The sequence below is a fragment of the Moschus berezovskii genome, chromosome 11 (genome assembly GCF_049115385.1).
Source record: "Moschus berezovskii isolate FMDL1 chromosome 11, NW_MosBer_1.0, whole genome shotgun sequence".
Classification (NCBI taxonomy): Eukaryota; Metazoa; Chordata; class Mammalia; order Artiodactyla; family Moschidae; genus Moschus; species Moschus berezovskii.
Window position 1 is genome coordinate 62,792,423 of NC_142470.1, and position 21,449 is coordinate 62,813,871.

A 21,449-nucleotide genomic window follows, 5' to 3' on the forward strand; every position below is an offset into this window, starting at 1 on the left:
GTGTGTATATGTGTGCACACATGTACATCTGTGTGTATGTGCCTGTGTATGCATCTGTGCACGTGTGTACATGTGTGCACCTTGGTGAGAAATGGAATGTCTCCTGCTATATCAGTCAGCAAGGATGTCACAGTCATCAGTGATTGCAGCCATCATGGATGGTGAGCCGGTGAGCCCTGAGGGAACTCAGGAAGGAAAGAACACCTGCCGTCCATCAGCCATCAGACTGCAGCCACTCTCCATGGTGAGCCCTGAGGAAGCTCAGGACATGAACACACAGGATAGGGACTTCCCTGGCAGCCCAGTGGTTAGGACTTCACCTTCCAAGAGGCGGGGGGAAGGGTGGGGCAGGTTCCATCTCTGGTCAGGGAACCAAGATCCCACATGCCTACCAGCCAAAAAACCAAAACATAAACATGAAACAGACACAATACTGTAACAAATTCAATAAAGACTTTGAAAAAAAGAGAGGAAAACATAGGATACTGGCCTCAGAGAGCAGAGGTGATGTCAAAGGATTGATTTCATTGAACCCAGACTCTTGCATCTTCCCATACACAGAACATTGCTGAATTCTTTAACTTGGGACATCTGTTTTTCTTTAATTAATAGTCATCTTCTGTGTTCAGACAACCTTCCCTTTGTTGCAGAAACTTCTCTATAAGCTGGCACCTCCCCTAACCTCAGAGCAGTTCTCTCAGGGTCACTTGCGATGCTGTCCCCTTGGCCTGAAGTCCTAAAACTTCCCACAGAATAAGACATAACTCTCAGATTTTAGGTTGTGACTATGAGTTGATCAGCAATGACACAAACAGGCAAACATGGTTTGACGCTACATCAGCCTTGAGAGCCATTATTCAGTGGTCATTTGTTCTCCGGACCTTCCTACCAGGGCCCCGCCCAGGTGCTGGGGATCCAGTAAAGAGGTGGAGCCTGGTCCCCACCTGCCCTGCCCCCGCACCTTGGGCTCACACCAGATGGTCCTTGAAGAGGTGGGGTGGGCAGTGCCTCAGTACCCTTCCTGGGCATGGCTCACCTCTGCCCCCAGTGAATAAATGCCAAGTCATGATGAGGTCCAGTCACCAGCATCTGGATTGTGAAGTCTGTCTCCTGACCACCCCCACCTCCCACTTTCCTCCTAGCTCCCTGCTCCCACCCCACTCAGCTGTTCAAACCTCAGCTAGATTGATCTCCATAAAGCCAGAGTCCCACCCTGTCCTCAGGCTCAGAGGCCTCTGTGGGTATATCCCCTGACCCAAGAACAGCCCTGGTCTTCACAGTGACGGGGCACCCCCCCACCCTGTATCCAGCCCTGTCCATGCCACTCTGGCCGTGTTTGTGTCCCTGCAGTTCCTCCAGCTCACCAGCCAGGCCCCCAACCCAGAACCTCTCACCAGCTGTCACACGGTCCAAGGTGACCAAAGGGCCCACTCCACCACCCCTAGGGTCTTTCTCAGACATGGCCTCCTTGGTGAAGCCTTTCCCATCTGTCCCATCAATGTCTGTGACCTCCCCTCACTGACCCCTGACCTCCTTCCCAGGAGGAGACATGGGTGACAACGCTGCCAATGGCCCAGCTCTTGTCCTGACAGGCCTGACCCCCGGGGTCATGAGAAGGGATGGACAGAGGTCCGCGTGGCCCCTGAGGAGAAGCCAGAGCTTCTGAAGGCCTGTGCTGGGCTGGAGCCCTGAGCTCTCCAGCCCCATCTGTCTCTACCCGGGGCTGCTTGTGACTGGATTGACCTCTGACCTCCTCCTAAAATGGGGAGGGGGCAGGGTGCAACCTGTGAAAGAATGACTTAGCCCGAGAAGGCGACATAAACTGATTAGAACCAAAAGGGTCCAAGATGGCAGACGAGTTGACTTCCACTAGACCTTGAGCCTTAGTGTACGCTCATTGTAATACCTGAACAAGCTAACAGACACACCCAGGCACCATGAGAGTTCTCAGGATGACCATCAAAGACCAAAAGGGGTCAGTGGCCCAATCCCTGGAAATCCCCGACCCTTCCCCGAAATAGTTGAAATAATTCTCCCACTCATTAGCCTATGAAACTACCCCGCCCATGAAAACTAACCATGCCATATTTTGGAGCCACTCTCACCTTCTGCACTCTATCTGTGGAATGTGTTTCTAAATGAATCGTTTTCTTACCTAGACTTTGTCTCTCACTGAATTCTTTCTGTGATGAGACATCTAGAACCTGAGCTTCATTAAATGTCAAAATGAGGTGTGTGATCCCAGTTAAAAGACCGCAGATTCAAGCCCCAGTAAGGGTTTAGGTTGGGCTGGACTCCAGTGTTTGACTCCTATGTTTGAGCCCCAGTCTGAGGTGCGTGGTTTCACTTTCGGCTCAGCCTGTTTCCTGGGCTCCTGGGGGACCCCATCTACACTACGGGCATGGAAGATGCTTAGTGATGTTTTCACATTAGGTGATGCATCTCTGGCAGGTGATGGGCAATGGATGCTGTAATGTGTGATGGGGGCAGAGGTCTCAGATTCAGTGCAGTTGGCATATGATTTCAGCTTTTAGCATCATAGAGGGCTCTTTTCTATCTTAGTTAGAGAAAGAAGTAAGAAATATGTTAAAAGAAAGTGAAAGTCACTCAGTCATGTCCGACTCTTTGCGACCCCATGGACTATACAGTACATGGAATTCTCCAGGCCAGAATGCTGGAGTGGGTAGGTAACCTTTCCCTTCTCCAGGGAATCTTCCCAACCCAGGGATCAAACCCATGTCTCCCACATTGTGGGCAGATTCTTTACCAGCTGAGCCACAAGGGAAACCCAAGAATATTGGAGTGGGTAGCCTATCCCTTTTCCAGCAGATCTTCCCAACCCAGGAATCGAACCAGGGTCTCCTGCATTGCAGGTGGATTCTTTACCAACTGAGCTATGAGGGAAGCCCAAGAAATAGGTTGTGTTAGAGTTAAAACTGCTTTGAAAGACAGCTAAGTATGAAAATGTGTGTTTAGGAAGGCCTGACCTTGTTTGAGCGGCTTCCCTGGTGGCTCAGTGGTAAAGAACCTGCCTGCCAATGCAAGAGGGAAGGTTCAATCCTTGAAGATCCCCTGGAGGAGGAAATAACAACCCACTCCCGTATTCTTCCTGGGAAATCCCATGGACAGAGGAGCCTGGTGGGCAAAGTCCATGGGGTTGCAAAGAGTTAGACTTGATTTAGCAAGTAAACAACAGCAATGATCTTGTTTGAAGAAAAGCCTAAAGGGACTTCCATGGTGGTCCAATGGCTGAGATTCTGAGCTCCCAATGCAGGGGGCCTGGGTTCAATCCCTGATCAGGGAACTAGATCCGACATGCCACAATTAAGATCTGGACCAGCCAAGTAAATAAATATGTGTATAAAAAGATAGGCCTGCGATTAGATGGCCTTTTAAACCAGTTTTTTGGAAACATAGATTGTAGATGTAAAAATTATCTTTCTTAGTCTGTCTGATTATGTAACTGACCTTTGGGAGACTGTCCTGTGGCCCGTTTCTATATTATGCCCCTTCTGTTTCCATGTCCTCAGTTTTGTTTTCTCACCACCAGCCCTGGCTCCTGTCTGTGAAGGACAGGAGGTCACAGGGTTTTAGGGGCTCTCACACTGGAATTCACATCACGTAGACTTTTCACCGGCAAGGGGAATACAACCACCATTTCTCCAGGAGACGGTGAAGGACAGGGAAGCCTGGCCTGCTGCAGTTCATGGTCTCAGAGTCAGACAAGACTTAGCACCTGAACAATTACAACCCTGCTCCAGCCAGGTTCCTCATGAGCAGAGTGGGGAATCTCAGCCCTTCCCATGAGGACTCCTGGGAGGTCGCCTGGAGTGGAAAGGACTCAGCTCAGAGAGCCTCTCCTTGGTGGGGACGGGGGCAGCTCTGATGATGTGATACACAGATGCAGCCCCTGCAAGTGGGACCACCATCCAGCTGTGCAGGTCTTCTGTGTTGGCAGTTCTCCTGTAAGCTTCAGGCCAGCGTCTTAGGACATGTGTTATTTACTCCCTCGTTTATAGAGATGGGGAGTCTGCACCCGGAGTGCAGCTTGACCTGGGCACCTGGCGAGGGGCCGAGCTGACAGGGCTCCAACTCCTGCTCTGCCAAGTGTGTCATGGTGTTTCTCTTAAACGTTGTGACTAGAAGCACATAGCGTTTACCATCATGGCCATTTTTAGTGTGTGGCTCAGCAGTGTTAGGTAGGTGTGTTTACATGGTTGTGAATCAGACCTCCAGAACATTTTCATCCTCCGGAAGGGAAGCTCTGTGTCCAGTAGTCAGTGTCTCCCGGTTCCTCCCCCCAGGCCCTGGCAGCCAGGGTTCTGCTTTCTCTGTCAGTGGGCCTCCCTACACTAGATATCTAACATAAGGGAAATCGCACCATATTTGTCCCTTGGTGATGGACTTGTCTCACTGAGCACAAAATCAGAGTGCACGCCTGCTGAGGCACGTGTCAGCCTTCCTTTCTGAGGCTGTGTGGCTGGTGTTCCCCGAGGGGTTCAGTGACAGTCAGTCTGTCACCTGTCAGTAGGTGTTTGTTTGTGTTGCTTTTGCCTCTTGGCTGTTGTGCATGATGCTACTGTGAACGTGTCTGTTCAGATATTCCTTGGAGACCCTGCTTTTCAGTTCTCCTGGATGCACACCTAGCGTGCGATTGCTGCTCGTTTGGCAGTTCTGCTTGTGGCTGTTTGAGGAGCTCCCGCACGTTTTCCTGTAGCTGTTGCACATGTTACAGCCGCACCAACAGTGCACGACGCTGCCAGATTCGCCATGTCCCCGCCAGCACTTGGCATTTTCTGCTGAGTTTGATTTCGTTTTGTTTTGTTAATAGGCATCCTCGTGGCTGTGAGGGGGGTATCTCATTGTGGTTCTGATTTACATTCCCTGATTAGTGATGGGGAATATCTTTTCATGTTTCTGTTGACCATTTTTATATATATATATTTTTTTTTGGTGGGGGGAGAAATGTCTGTTTTAAGTCCTTTGCCTAGTTTTTAGTTGGATTATGTGATTTTTTTTTTTGTTTCTAATTGTTAGCTCCTGATCACATATATGATGTGCAAATGTATTTTCCCATTCCATAGGTTGACTTTTTACCTTGTTGATTGTTGGTTGACTTTTTTGATGCACAGAATGTTTAAGTTTGCTGTAGTCAAATTTGCCTGTTTTTGTTTTGTTGCCTGCACTTTTGGTGTCGTATTCAAGGAGTCATTGTTCAGTCCAGTGTTCTGCCGCTTTCCCCTGTGTTTTCTTCTAGGAGTCTTGTATAGAGTTTTATATTTTAATTTTAGGTCTTTAATTCATTTGGGGTTAATATTTTTAAGTAGGTCAAGATAAGGGCCGAACTTCCTCCTTTTGCATATGGAAATCCACTTTCCCAACATTATTTGTGGAAGAAATTCCTTTCTCATCAAGCCGGTTTTAAGGGTAGGGGAGAGAGAGTGACAAGAGAGGGGTTGGTTATTTGGGGAAAAAGAAGGAGCTTGTGTGTTTTTAGCTTTGGCGCATGTTTGGCACACATGGAGAGGCATGCATTCATCTTGGCTAGTGAGACGTGCCTGCAACAATTATGGAGAGCTTGTTTCCTCAAAGTAGACAGGGTTCAATGGCTGTTTATATTGTTTGTGTGGAGAAAAGTAAGTCTCAAGATGTGACAGGAATACAATATCCTCTCTGGCCCCAAAGAGATCCACTTTCCAGAACCCAGGGTTTCCGGAAGCCAGAAGTGCTGGCAGGCTGGCATGGGGGAGGAAGCCTTTTTAGTGGCAAAGTAATGAGGCCCTGAGTTCCCCAGAGAGGGACAGAGCCACTGACTCAAATAGGCTCCATCCCTCTTCTCCCAGGCGTGACACTTCTCACAGCAGTGTCTGGGGGGGGATGTGACCTTCCTGAAGGCGAAGGGCTGGGCGGGCACAGACCCTGAGGAAGGGAACGACAGACTGCCCTGCGGCCCTCACCTGCAGGGGTGAGGCAGGGGCACAGAGCTGCTCCTCTTGCTGCTGAAGAGTTGGCCTCTGAGTACCCAGAGACCAGAGAGACCTGGGCTCCGGGAGAACTGGAGTAAGTCTGAGTAGCTGAGGGACAGGTATGTAGATCTCATTTGTTTTATGTATATATCAACTACATTAGTTATAAATATATTACTAATGTATTTGTTGTTCAACTGTTAAGTGGTGTCTGACTCTTGTCACCCCATGAACTGCAGCACGTCAGGCTCCTCTGCCCTCCGCTGTCTCCCAGAGTTTGCTCAAACTCTTGTCCGTTAAGTTGGTGATGCCATTCAACCATCTCATCGTCTAGCCTCCCCACCCCCTTCTCCTCCTGCCCTCAATCCTGCCCAGCATTAGGGCCTTTTCCAGTGACTCTAATGTGGTAGCATTTTTCCAAGCTGCTAAACACTGCAACTGTCTGATTCTCTTGTTAAAATCTCTGGGCTATGAACAAGCTTATGGACACCATGTTAGCATTTTTATTTCTTTCCTTTCTGCAATAAGTGCTGAGTGTCTGTGTATTATTTATTGTGAGGGACTTGGCTATTATGCATCCTTCCTCGGGTTACAGTGCAGTACAGGAGACTCGGTGTTTATAAAGTAACGGTAATAACTGGTAAGACTCTTTGGAGGTCCTCTGCTGGAGGAGAGAGGCCTTTCAAGGGCTGGAGTGAAATACCACGTAGTTTCCGGGTCTGGGCCTTCACCCACATCTCATCCTGTGTGGAAGCAGCAGTGGTTCTGTGGGTCCCATGGGGCAGATGGGAACTGAGAAGTGTTTGAGACACATTTCAGTCCTGCTCTGCTCTCCTGGATGTTCTTGCGGAGCTCTTGGCAAACAGTGTGGACTCCCCGAAAGAAAACATGGGTGGGTGTGATCACTCATCACCCACATGGCTGACTGAGGTGGGCAGTGGTTGGTCTCCTGGAAATGCTGACAGCTCCCCTGGCCTCTCGTTCAGGAGGGAAGGGAGCCAGGTGGCCTCACGGAACGTCCTGTAAACACTTTAGCGTAGGGAAAGGTGAGCACAGTGATCGTTTCAGACGGTGAACATTACACATTTCATCTCTTCTCAGAAGACTCTTGCTGTTTAGTTTTTGTGCATTTAACACATAATCCTGTATGGTAAGAAGACACAGAGATGAGTGGGCTTTGAATTCTTGCCTGGGGGAGCTGTTCCATGGGTGGAGGGGCTGGTGGCCTCGAGCGTGGCTGACAGGGAAGATCTCCCTTGGAGTCGCGTGTCCTCTGGGAGCTTGGCCAGGTCTAACCCACAGTCTGCCTGCCTGCAGGCCCTGACATGTTAGAAAGGAGGGTAAAGGGTGAAGTTCTCCCGGGAAATGTGGATTTAGTGCAGTGGTTGCAAAACTGCCATGAGACGCAGACATATGGGCTGTGAAGTGCGTGGGGCTCATGTGTAGGCACTGGGGGTGCTGTGGGTGGCCTGACCATCACAGAGCCGCTGGGGACAGAGGACCTGGGAACCACAACCACAGCCTTTTTCATCTTCACCTGACTTTGTGCCCATCCTGTGCATCTTAGTGTTCTGCTTCACCTCCAGGAATTTCCCTTCAGTGGGTCTGCACCCGCACCTCCCCCCCATCCGTCCTCTCTTGGCCTGGAACCTGGCCCACCCACAGTTCTTGACCGTGCAGTGTGAGCGAGCTTTGCTGGTTCTCTGTGGCTTCCTGGACTGCACCAGGCATGCTTGGCGAGTGCTTCCCAAGTTGTAGTGAAGAGTGAGGCTCTTCTTTAAAAACAATTTCCCAATGGTAAAAAATCCACGTGCCAACGCAGGAGACAATGGATTTGATCCCTTATCCAAGAAGATCCCACAAGCCTCAGGGAAGCTAAGCCTGTGTCCTACAACCTACTGAGCCTGCACTCTAGAGCCCGGGAACCATAACTACTGAAGTCTGTGTGCTCTGGAGCCTGCACTCTGCAATAAGAGAAGTCCTCACACCACAACTGGAGAGTAGCCCCCACTCACCACAACTAGAGCAAAGCCCAAGCAGCAATGAAGACCCAACACAGCCAAAAATAAATAAAGAAAATAAAATTATTAAAAATTTTTCCAGTTCATTGTTGACCGGTGCTTCTGTGAAAGGACAATAAAAATGGGTTACTAGAAAAATGAAATGAGAAGAAGCCTTATGAATACAAGTCTCATTTCTTCCTTTTAGATTCAGAAGGTGTAGAATTTCTCTGTCAAATTAGTAACTTTATACCTGTTCTTGACTTTTGCACTGACCTTGTTGTAGGTGGAGACTCTCACAGTCTCTCGCAGTCACAGGTACACTGAGGAGCTCTGCAGCAGGAGGCCCTGCTTCCCCCTGTGTTTTAACTGCCTGCAGCGATCTTTCAGCCATGCTTTTAGAGTTTCCTGCCTGACATGTTCAGCAGCTGTTACCCAGTTATCTTGACTAGAAAACTGAAAGGAAACTAATGGTAGTTGAGTTGCTATGTGCCAGCCAGTGCGTGAAGTGTGTGTTTGTTTGTTTTTTAATAACTTATATATTTTTGGCTCTGCTGGGTCTTCAGTACTTTTGCCTGGAAAATCCCATGGAAGGAGGAGCCTGGGAGGCTGCAGTCCATGGGGTTGCTAAGAGTCAGACACGACTGAGCAACCTCATTTTCACTTTCATGCATTGGAGAAGGATAATGGCAACCCACTCCAGTGTTCTTGCCTGGAGAATCCCAGGGGCAGCGGAGCCTGGTGGGCTGCCGTCTTTGGGGCCGCACAGAGTCGGACACGACTGAAGTGACTTAGCAGCAGCAGCAGCTGCTGGGTCTTCATTGCTTTTCCCTGGTTGCTGCGAGCGGAGGCTGCTCTCTAGTTGTGTGCAGGCTTCTCATTGGGATGGCTTCTCTTGTTGTTGAGCATGGGCTGTAGGGTGCACGGGCTTCCATAGTTGTGGCACACGCCCTAGAGTACAGGCTCAGTAGTTGTGTTCACAGGCTAAGTGGCTCTGTGGCAGGTGGGATCTTCCCAGGTCAGTGATTGAACCCGTGCACTCTTCATCAGCAAGTGGATTCTTATCCACCGTTTTACCAAGGAAGTTCCTTCTAACGTATTATTGAATTTGCTAATATTTTGTTAAGGAGTTTTACATCTTTGTCCATTAGGGGATGCTAAGTTAAGTCACTTCAGTCGTGTCCGACTAGGGGATATCAGCCTATAATTTTTTTTTCTTACAATATTCTTGTCTGGTTTTTCATGTCAGGATGCTGGCCTTCTAAAATGAGTTTGGGCATGTTCCTTCCTCTTTTATCTTTTGGAAGAGTTTGGGAGTCATTGGTATTAACTCTTCCTTAAATACTTGGTAGAATTCAATAAAAGTCTGGTCCTAGACTTTTGTTTTCTGGGAGGTTTTGTTTACTGAGTCAGTCAATTTACCAGCTCAGATTTTCTGTTTCTTCATGATTCTGCCTTCTGCAAAGTGCTTTTATTTTTTATTTCTAAGTAATCCTCAAAACAACCCTGCAATACAATAGGTAATATTAGCCCCAGTGGCAAGGTGAATGAATTCACTTAAATTCGCAGACTCAGTTAAGTGGGCCTGAGACCTCACTGTGGGCAGTTACATCCCAGTCTCTGGGGACGCAGGAAGAAGCTGATCAGATGGAGCTCCCATCCTTAAGGGGCTAATGTCTCTGCTGTGGGTAGAGGTCAGAACCAAACACATCAGGTGTATTAGGTGGTGATGAGTGATGGGTAGAGAAGGAGGTTGGAGGAATATCTAGGGGTTGGAGGTGGAAGCAGACTTCACTGTCACGACATCAGAGCAAAGATTTCAAGGGGCTGAGGAGACCCCTGATACCCAAAACCAGCTGTGGTGGTGAGGGGCCTGGAGGTTTTTGAAGAGCTCACTGAAGCTACAGACCTTCCTCCCAGGTAGTAGATGGCTGATGTGGGTTTGCACTGAATTTTGGCTTTTTTATTATGCTTTAACATCTTTATTCAGTCTCCAGGTTCTGGTTTAGAAGAGGCCTGAATCCAAATAAAGTGGAAACCCACTTGGGAGTTTGTGTGTGTCGAGGGGTGAGGTTGAAAGTCTGCTCTTCGTGTGGGTTTGCTTTTGATTGGGTCTGGATATTTTCTAAGGCTTTGAATATCTATTTCCTAAGGGTACACAATACAAGAGTTTTGTGGTCGAATTTCCATTTTGAAGTGGGTGAAATTTCTCCAGGGGCCTCAGAACGCTAGACAGCATCAGGAAAAGGCTTTTCAAAGGAGAACATCTGCTTAAAGCTCTGGAAAGCATCTGGTGTTGCTTTTGTTTGAGCACTTTGCAGTCAAGGGTTGTACATGTTGTCCCCACTCACACAACTCTGTGCGGGGCAGACGCGTCTACTCCGCGTTAATGGGTCCCCCACCTGGGGGCTCTCCCTCTGGCCGCTCTCGTGCTGCCCAGGACCCCTCTCTGCACAGACCCTGTCCCTGTGGTCCAGGCTGCTGAACCCCGTCTCCCCTTTGCCTGTCACTCAGCCCCAGATTGCATTGTGGAGAGTGTTGTCACTCATGACTCTGGGGTGTAACTTTCTCACTTCAGCTTGAACTCGAACACCACATGAAATTCCCATGGCTAGTATTCCCATACGTGTTTTACAGATGAGAAATGTGACATAACTTACTCGAGATGATCATCCCCAGATTGCTGCTACACTGTTGTGTTTTTCAGCTACAGTTTGGATTGAGCTTTTGTGGGTTGCTCATGATTTTATTAATGAAATGTATTGTATGGCTCCTATGGAAATTCCAGTCCATTCTAAAGGAGATGAGTCCTGGGTGTTCATTGGAAGGACTGATGCTAAAGCTGAAACTCCAATACTTTGGCCACCTCATGCAAAGAGTTGACTCACTGGAAAAGACTCTGATGCTGGGAGGGATTGGGGGCAGGAGGAGAAGGGGACGACAGAGAATGAGATGGTTGGATGGCATCACCGACTCAATGGACATGAGTTTGAGTGAACTCCGGGAGTTGGTGATGGACAGGGAGGCCTGGCGTGCTGTGATTCAGGGGGTCGCAAAGAGTCGGACACGACTGAGCAACTGAACTGAGCTGAACTGAACTGAAGCCACCAGGGAAGCTCCAGATCATTTTTATGGCCCCCAACTCCTCTATGCTTTGTGTCCTCATCTCTCCCCCGCCCACTCCCATGTTGAAATTTAATAATTTGGGTAAGTATACCTCCACATTCAGTGGGGGATACTCTTATTACTTTAAGCCACTGTAGGCAGCATCCACTTAGTAACAGGCCCCAGCACCCTTGTGGGCACCAGTCCTGACTCACACTACTTTTCTCCTCACTAGTTTATCATTTGTGACTTTCCCTCCATGGTCAAGGGGGATTGGATTTTTAAACCTGGAGTGGTGTATTTTTTTTTTTTTTAATACATTTGCAAGCATAGGACTTCCCACATGGTTCAGTGGTAAAGAACCTGCCTGCCAGTGCAGGAGCTGCGGGTTTGATCCCTGGGTCAGGAAGCTCCCCTGGAGAAGGAAATGGCAACCCACTCCAGTATTCTTGCCTGGAGAATCCCCATGAACAGAGGAGCCTGGTGGGCTGCAGTCCATGGGGTCGCAAAGAATAGGACACAACTGTGCACACAGGCACACACACACAACACACACACACACAGAAGCATAGTATATGCTTTTAAAAAAGGGAGCTAACCCTTCTTCACATAGTGGAAAACAGAAGTCAGCAAGCTTGGCCCCATGCCTGCAGCCTGGCCTGACCCTCCCCTGTCCCCTGCCCCCGCTCCCCCGAAGTGAGCTTGAGGCAGAAGCCTGGCTCCCAGCCTCGCCCTTTAGCACAGCCACCTCTCCCTCCCAGCCGTCCTCCCCTCTCCCCTTCTCTCCTTGGAGTCTGTTGGGCCCTTTTCTCCACTATAGCCTCAGGGTCCTGCTGTCCTGACTGAGGGTCTGCACTGTCCCCCTGACCTGCGGTGGGGACTGGAGGCAGTGCAGTTGTGCCCTCCTGTGTCCACCTTCCCTCATAGGCCCTCTTAACTCTTTTCTCTGAAAAACTGTGTCTTGGTTTGCAGTGACTGTTCCAGAAGTCAGTCTGAGTCATCCAGGGTGTTTAGTCTTTCCTGAGAATAGGAGGGGGCATTTGGATAATGGATGATGTAAGATTCATGGGTCTGTAGCCAAACCTGACCCACAGAGGTGCCAACAGGACAGGAGTCACAGGGTGGCACTGACAGGACACGCGCTCCTCACCTGCCTCAGGAGGGGCTGTACTAAGGCCAGTGTGATGTTTGTCTGTGCTTGGGATAGTCGTGATGGGGCCGCAGACAGAGCAGGGGGCTCGGGGCGGAGGGGAGGTTTGAAGACCCTTCAGGTGGTCAGCGCTTTAGGTAGCTTGATGACCTCGGAAATCCTCTGGATTAGTAGTTATCAGTGGAGCTAGAATCATTCCCTAAGGAAAGAAAAATGAAAGTTGCTCAGTTCTGGTCGATTCTTAGCAACCCCATGGACTGTAGCCCACCAGGCTCCTCTGTCCATGGGATTCTCCAGGCAAGAATTCTGGAGTGGGTAGTCATTTCCTCCTCCAGGAGATCTTCCCAACCCCTGGGATCAAACCCAGGTGTCCCGCATTGCAGGTGGATTCTTTAGCAGCTGAGCCACCAGGAAAGCCCATTCCCTAAGGAGCCACTGGGAACTTGTGGGCATTTTTGTCACCTTGATGGTTTGGGGCACATAGATATGGAGTTGCTGGGGCCATGGATACTGGGTAAGGGTGGGGCCAGGGAGCTGGATGTCACAGAGTTTGCATCCATGGTTTTTAAAAAAGGAAAAAGCATTTTTAAATAATTCTCTGAGCATAGCACCTACTTCTATTTTAGATATGGTAAAAGAGTACTTTAACAGAGTTTAATAAACACTAAGTTTTCTAGGAATGCCTGGGATTTGTAAACAAAGTTGCTTGGCTTTTTACTTAAATCTTTACTCTCATAAGTTGTATTAATTTCTTTTTTATCATGTTTAGAAGTTCAAATATGGGCTTCCCTGGTGGCTCAGTTGGTAAAGAATCTGCCTGCAATGCAGGAGACCTGGGTCCAATCCCTGGGTTGGGAAGATCCCCTGGAGAAGGGAATGGCTGCCCACTCCTTCTGTTCTTGCTTGGAGAATTCCATGGACAGAGGAGCCTGGCAGACTACAGTCTATGGGCCGCAAAAGGGCAGACACGACTGAGCAACTAACACTTTCTCAGAAGCTCAGAGCCTTTAGAACAGTCAGTTCAGTTCAGTTGCTCCATTGTGTCCCACTCTTTGCGACCCCATGGACTGCAGCACGCCAGTGTTCTCTGTCCATCACCAACTCCCAGAGCTTGCTCAAACTCATGTCCTTTGAGTCGGTGATGATGGTCTATTGACAAGGTTTCTGTTTTGGTTTATTTTGTTTAAATGAGAGATGATTGGTAAACTGAAGTTTTCTCCAGTGAGACAGAGACTGTAGGGAAAGCTTATGTACAGGGATGAATATTGATGAACTTTTGGGTTATAATGTGTTTCATAGTCAGGATGTAAGAAGAATGTTTAAAGATGGAGAAGTGGGACTTCTCTGGTGGTCCAGTGGTTAAGACTGCATTCCCAATGCAGGGGGCATGAGTCCAACCCCTGGTCAGGGAACTAGATCCTACACGCTGCAGCAAAGACCCTGGGTGCCATAACCAAGACCCAGCACAGTCAACTACATTTTTAAAAATTAAAAATAAAAAAGCTCAAGATGGAGAGGTTCAGTAGCACTTGATAGACTGGGTAAAACAAGTGGGTTGAAACTATCCCAGAGCCTTCCAAAGGCAGAGATGAAAAGCTATGCCTGGACATGGAACATGTTACAGATCAGATCCGTGTATTCTGAATATCCCATTTAAGAGATATTCCGTGGGAAGGAACTAACCTGATGGCATTGTGTCTGTCTGGGGGCCTATGAAGGAAAGCAGAAGCCTGACTGTGGGCGAGTGGAGAAGGCGGGTCCCTTTATAGGGCACCCAGCCTCCGGTGGGCAGGGGGTGACTTGGAGCAGAGCTCACCTGCTGGAGGGGACTGGCCTCAGCAGCGCTTCTCCCTGGGACCTCCGCCTGCCCCAAGGTCCTCTCCTCACGTCCGCGTGTGCGTGTGCATGTGTGTGTGTGCGCGCGTGTGTGTTTACGCATGCTCTGGGGGCCTTGTGACTCCTGGGACCTCCGTCTGCCACACAGTCCTCACTTCACTCGGGCATGTGTGTGTGTGTGCGTGTGTGCATGCACGTGCCCAAGGCTTCCTCCCTTTCTTTCTCCTCTGGAGAGATGTGGCTGCTTCCCGGGGTTTGTGTCTGCAGCGGGAGTGGGGCAGGGGCCTGGTTCTCCCCACAGACAGCCTGCCCCTAAGTTCCCAGAAGGGAGTGAATTAACAAAAACCAGATGATTCTGGCTGGAAGTTTACTGTGTGTGTATGACGTGAGTCATCCACCAGCCCCTATGGTCAGGGCTGCAGGTAAGGCTCGGGGCCAAGCCTGAATCTCCGAGCTTCCTCTGCCCACAGAGATCTTCTGCTTGCCTGCCAGAGCCCCCTCCTCAGGCTCTATGCTGGGGGGACCAACGGAGGTGATGGGTTGTTTTCTTGTCCTGGATCTGCCTCATTTTCCTGGTGGCTCAGTGGTAAAGAATCTGTCTGCCAGTGCAGGAGATGTGGGTTCAATCCTTGGTTCGGGAAGATCCCTTGGAGGAGGAAATGGCAATCCATTTCAGTATTCTTGCCTGGGAAGTCACATGGACAGAGGAGCCTGGCAGGCTACAGTTCATGGGGTCGCAGAAGAATCAGACGCAACTTCGGGACTAAACCACCACCACCACCAGGAATCAGAATCAGGACTCTGCTCTGTGATAAAGGGGTCGGTTTTGGACTGCTCTTGTGTCCTCGTGAATCCAGGTGGGGAAGCCTTGTTGTGTCAGGAGGAAGAAGTACACCCCTGGACTCTAGCAGACACCCCTTACTCTGCCTCAGTGGAAGCGGTGACTCAGCCAGGGCACAAGGGTCTGCTCCCACTGCCCAGCCCGATGGAGCACGGCCTCCCAGCCCTGGGTTTATTTTACAGGGAAGCAAAACAATGGCAACCCACTCCAGTACTCTTGCCTGGAAAATCCCATGGGTGGAGGAGCCTGGTAGGCTGTAGTCCATGGGGTCGCCAAGAGTCAGACACGACTGAGCGACTTCACTTTCACTTTTCATTTTCATGCATTGGAGAAGGAAATGGCAGCCCACTCCAGTGTTTTTGCCTGGAGAATCCCAGAGACGGCGGAGCCTGGTGGGCTACCATCTATGGGGTCGCACAGAGTCGGACTGAAGTGACTTAGCAGCAGCAGCAAAGTAAGGATCAGCTGCTCGACCTGCTCTGTGAATCCCCAGAGACGCTCTGCTCAGAGGGGAAGGTGTCCTCCAGACCTAGGGCGCTCGGCTCTTTCTGTGCTGACCCGTTGTCATTCATTTTTCTCAGCCTTGCCCTGCACAGTACAAGTGCCTTCAGTGAGTGTGGATGAACTTGGCAACTCAGTAAAGTCTGTAGAATAGCCCAGCAGGATGTGAGTTGTGACATCGGGGTGTCGACTCACTTGAAACCACAGGGTTATCATGTAACCGTTCACGTGGCTCGACTGCGTGCAGGAAGAATCCTCGATGTGGCTTCATAGGCTTAAATATAGTTCAGGGCACCAGACCTGGAGCTGAGATGAGGAAGTTCTATTCAGTGTAGGAAACAGGAGCTTAAAGATAGCACGCTATGATGGGAACCCGGCTTCCGGAGCCTGATAAGCCCGTGGAATAAGGGTGAACACACAGAGGGGGCCTGTCCCTGAGTGTGGAAGTATCAGGTAAGGACACTCTTGCACAGGTGGGGCCATGCGTGTGCAGGTAAGAGGACCCCCCACGGCCTCCAGAGAAATGGAGGGGATGGCCCAGAGTGGCCAGACAAAGGCACTGTTGTACCGTGGGTTTGTTTTCCTCTTGACTTGTCTTTCTCAGTCATTTGGAAGCAAATCTCAAAAGATGTTTGTCTAAACTTGCAAACCCAGAAGCAGAAAGGGGTCCTAGTAGCCTTCGGCCATGCTAATGTCTGCTCCCTGCTTCTAAGGACAGCGAGGTGGTCTTGCTTCCTGGGTTTGTGTGTTTGTGTGTGACTGGAATGTGTGTGTAAGCAGCTGTTATTTTATGGGTTTCACAGCAGGGTGGGTGAGGGAGGTTACTCCCTATGTTTGCAGAGAAATTGTTAACAACCTTGATAACGTTTAGCCCTCCAGTTTATGGTCCTGCAGAGTTTTGCTATAAAAGACCTTAGGAATGCTTTTTGGCATTTTATTATGTTAAATATTTTTAACTCAGATCCTGTCTAGGGTTTTAAAACAGACCGGCAAATGGGTACTGTTTAACACTGTGGTTAGTGAACTTTGGTCGTGCAATGGTAAGAAAAAACAGCGTGAGGGTTGGGGGAGCTATTCTTACTCATTAATGGTAACTGTTTAAAAATTGGCAGGACATTTGGAGGAAAATAATGCACCAAGTTTGCATTTGTAAAACATTTAAGAGGTCATTATTCACCCCAAAAGGATCCTTGCCTTATACAGGATTCACTGTGAATTTCCTTAAAGATATAAATGTGTTTATGAAACTGTTCATTTTACAGCTAATCTTCAGGAATAGTCCTGTGGTACGGGATGGGTGATGGATCAGGGAGTTTATTATAAATGTATTTATATTTATGTTGCACACACATATACACAATACAACCACATGTAACCATGAAATATGGGATAGTTATAGTGATCAGGAGAAGGGAATTATCTTTTTCAGGGGCAAGAAAGAACAACAAAAAAAGCTGAAAAGATAGTTTCTCAGATGACAGAGAAATGGTGTAGCAGGACCAGGGCGTGGACATCCTGCAGTGAAGGCTCCTGATGGGGCAGGGGGACCCGGGCCTCCTCAGGATGGCTGGAGGAGTCTGAAATCTCACTGACAACTTCTTGATGTCAGTAGCCCTGAGGGTCCCCCAAGAAAAGATAGCACCTTTACAGGAGCTTTTAAAAAAGTGTTTTTATTATTTTAAAGCAGAGGTCTTGCAGTGATCTTCAATTAGGTCTTGCCCCCAAGTTCTTACAACACGTTGAGGATCCACTCATCCTCAGAAGGGCAAAATGGGAGCCGGCTTCTCTCACAGCCTCCATGTGGAGACCAGATCTTAGCTGCGACTTAGCCTGTCGTTAGCCTGTAGTTATCCGTCTGCACTGTGGACTTGAGTTAAAGGGTGGATGACTTGAGGGCATGTGTAGGAAAGTATTTATGTTCCACATCTGTGCTTGCCAAGTCACTCAGTTGTGTCTGACTCTTTGCGACCCCATGGCCTGTAGCCCATCAAGCTCCTCTGTCCATGGGCTATTCCAGGCAAGATTACTGGAGTGGGTTGCCATTTCCTTCTCTAGGGAATCTTCCTGATCCATGGATTGAACCCCCAGGTGTCTGGTGTTTCCTGCATTGACAGACGAATTCTTTACCACTGAGCCACCTGGGAAGTCCCTTTATGTTCCACAAGTCACTATAAGTATCCCATGGTATCAACAGGGAAATTGAGTGCTTTAGCCCTCTAAGTGAGAGTTGGGGGGTCAGGTACATAGAACATGAAAAATGAAAAAATAGATTTACCAAGTCATCTTGGTGGGGGCAAGAAGAGGTAGATAACGCCCTAGGCAGCTTAATCCTGTGCTGAAAGGAGGTTCCTTTGCTGCTAGAAGGAAGCTTGCTTGCACATGGTGGCGGGTGGCAGGGGCAGGTGTTGGCACCAAGTCCTTGGGCTCAGCTGTTTGTGGTCTTTCTTGTCACTGATGGGCTGGCTCAGGGCCACCTTCCTCACTGACTTATTCACTGGACCTGGTTATCCTTGAAACACTGAGGTATAGCTGAAGAGCATGGTGACCAGACTTGGGTTCAGATCTTACTTTTGCCACTTCTATGATTCTGAACCAATTGCTTACTATGTGACGTGCAGATTCTTCATCTGTGAATGATCATAACGCGTCATCTATGAATAGGGAGGATTCATTGAGATCACGTATGTGGAAGGGTTCTAGCTTGGTGCTTGGTACTTGGTGAGATCTAGGTGGTTGACAAACATTCTCTCCCGCCCCTGCTTTTTTTTTTTTTGGTCTGTAACAAGTCTTAGTTGCAGCACTCGGGATCTTCAGTTGCTGCGTGAGGATCTGTCTAGTTCCCTGACCAGGGATCTGGCTCCATCCCCTGCATTGGGAGTGCAGAGTTTTAGCCATTGGACCGCCAGGGAAGTCCCAGCCCACATTTTTCTTAAAATTATTTTTATTTTGGTAAAATACTTCTAACATAAAACTCTGCATTTGAACCGTTTTAAGGTATAAATTTTAGTGGCATTAACTACATTCACGATGCTGTACAACCGTCACCTCTCCACTGACAGGACTTTCTGTCATGTCAAGTGCTGTGTACCTGAAGCCCTAACTCCCCAGCCCTGCTCCTCACCTCAACGGCTCCGATGCACTTCCTGCCTCTGAACTTGCTCGTGCGTCTACACGAGTGGGTCATATGACACGTGACATGTGTGGGTCATGCGACACGTGACACAAGTGGGTCACAACGCATGATACACATAGGTCATGTGACATGAGTGGGTCACACAACACTTTACATGAGTGGAACATGCAACACGCGGCATGCGTGGGTTGTAAGACGTGATACCAGGGGGTCACATGATGCATGATACACATGGGTCATACGTGTGATACGTTCATACGACACGTGACACAAGTGGTTCGTGTGACACATGACACAAGTGGATCAAAGGAATGTGGCATGTGGGTCACATGACACATGACACATGTGGGTCATATGACATGTGACCTTGGTGTCTGCCCTTCCACTGAGCGGCGTGACTTTGAGGCTCACCCTGCTGTGTGCATCTGGATGTCTTTCCTTTTTGGGGCGGCTGTTACTCCATCGTGTGGATGGACCACATTTTGTCACCACTCGTCTGTTGAGGGACCCACGGCAGTTCCTGCCTGCTGTCTGTTGTGGGAGTGCTGCAGTGCACTTGGGGGTGCGGGTGTCTGAGTCCCTGCTTTCAGTTCCGTGGGGTGGGGACCCAGAGGTGGGATTGCCAAGGCGTATAGTAATTCTCTATTGAACTTTCTGAGGGTCCACCAAACTGTTTCTTGAGCTTTGGTTTTTACTTTACTTTGCATATTTGGAGCTTGCCTCCTTAAAGACCTGAAACTCCTGGAGGAGGTCAGGGTTGAAAGGAACCGTGTTCTGTTTAGTGTCTGAGACTTTCACGTGTTTTCTCCCCTCTTCAGAGCACCCCCCACCACCGCCCATGCCCAACCACTGCTGCAGAGACTTTATCTTCCTTCTGTTGCTTTTTCCTTGTTCAGCCTCCTCCCCTCTCTTCCCTCTCCCTTCCTTCCCCTGCTCTGCCCGTCCCCCCACCTTCTCAAAGGGGCATGGCGGGGGATCCTGCAGGGCTCGTCCTCCACTCCCCTCTCCCCCTGCCCAGACCCTGCATTGCTGTTGTGGTGGGAGGGGTCCTGGAGACCAGATCCTGACATGCTTGTCAAGCTTCCTTCAGCCAGACCCCAGAAGGCTTGGCACCTGTAATCAGAGATGGCAAGTGTTTGGGGAAAGTTGGGTGGAGAATAAGAAAATAACATCGCTGAAGCGAGGAATCATGGAGAAGGCAATGGCACCCCACTCCAGTACTCTTGCCTGGAAACTCCTGTGGACAGAGGAGCCTGGTAGGCTGCAGTCCATGGGGTCGCTAAGGATCTGACACAACTGAGAGACTTCACTTTCACTTTTCACTTTCCTGCATTGGAGAAGGAAATGGCAACCCACTCCAGTGTTCTTGTCTGGAGAATCCCAGGGACGGGGAGCCTGGTGGGCTGCCGTCTGTGGGGTCGCACAGAGTCGGACACGACTGAAGTGACTTAGCAGCAGCAGCAGCAGCGAGGAATCGAGTCTTTGGGGCTGCCAGACCAATACGGTGCCAGCAGCAACTGCGAGGAGATCATAAAAGTGGCTTTTCCAGAAACCGTCCAGAAGTGAAGCCCAGGCTCCCAGTCAGAGTTGACGGCTTAGTCAAGTTGCTCTTCATCCCTGTGGTCCTGATTCACTGGTCAGTAGCTGAAAGTCTGTGTTCAGTGTGACTTTGCTCGTTTCTCAGGCCATCATGGAGGTCTCATTCATGATGTGTCTGACCAGCCCCTGCCACAGTGAAGGGTGTATCCACGCCACAGTTAGGACGGAGCAACATTCAACGTTAGGCGGTAGCAGTGAGTTATTAATAACAGCCCTAAGGAGTCCTGAGCCGCTGCCAGAATTTCCAAGTTAATTGTAATGATTTGTGAGGATCTAAGAGGAAGGAGTGGGTGGGGCCCTAGGAGCAGCCGAACTCTGAAGGCTCTCTGCCTGCCTGCCTGCCAGGTGGGACCCGAGTCTCCCCCTGGCTCTGTGATTCACCCCAGGGTGGCTGAATCAGCTCCTCAGTGTGTCCACAGGACTTCTAAGGCCCTAAAAGAACGCACTTAGTGTTGCTGATGGTGGAAACACATTCCTTTGTTGATAGTACTTGCAGCCCTGGAGGGAGTTTGATACACACTTTACAGACAGGAGTCCGGCCTGCAGGTGAGGAGGCCTGGGCAGGTTCCAGGCCAGGCTGCCCCAAACCCCACCCCGAGCTGCGTGCTTACCCTCAGAGGATCCAAAGCCTCCTGTTCTCTGAGCTCGGACGGGGCGCCCGAGTTTTCAGCACCTTGTCCTCAGGATGGTTTCTGGGCCACGCCTCTTCATTCTGTAACAGGCCTGTGATCTCGTCTAGGATGACTGTCCATAATACAGCAAGTGAACCATGCCACGTTTGCACAGTTTTCTAGCAACCACGTGCAGAAAAGAACCGATGAAGTTAGTTTTAATAATAGATTTGATGTGACTCAGATCGCCAAACTATTACCATGTCCAGACTGTCCACACTACGATCATGTTAACAGTTGCTGAGGTATTTTACATCTCTCAGGAATCCCATGTGTATTTCACACATAAAGTGCGTCTTGATTCAGATAAGTTGCCACCTGGCCAACAGCTGCCCAACTGGACCGCGCAGAGCTGAGACAAGGTGTGAGGCTCACCCAGCACAGAGGCTCCACTCCAAAGCCCAGGAGGGAGTCTGGGCAGGAAGGCGGCTTCCCCGGAGATGGAACAGTCCCATCCACGGGCGGCAGGGTATCACCGCAGTGTGAGCATGTTTCTGACTGAAGGACTGCTTGTGGGGATGACAGTCCACGGCCTCTGTGTCCACCACCAGCTGCCACTGCAGGAAAACTGCACAGGAAAACCGCCAGATGCTGGACCGTGTTTGGGCAAGGATGACGTGTCTTGGCAGGTCTCCTGGCTATTGAGG

General features: G+C 49.6%; 1 protein-coding gene across 2 annotated transcripts in view; it reads left to right on the forward strand.

Moving 5' to 3' along the window:
* Window positions 1-21,449, forward strand: part of LIMS1 (LIM zinc finger domain containing 1) — an 81,691-nt gene that overhangs the window by 11,474 nt on the left and 48,768 nt on the right. Inside the window, exon 1 of one of the 2 annotated variants that reach the window (XM_055400790.2) lies at window positions 15,488-15,852. The exons of the other annotated variant lie outside the window; for it this stretch is intronic. The gene's annotated coding sequence lies outside the window, so the exon portion shown is untranslated. Of the gene's footprint in view, window positions 1-15,487; window positions 15,853-21,449 lie in introns of those variants that run through there. 2 annotated transcript variants of the gene reach the window in all.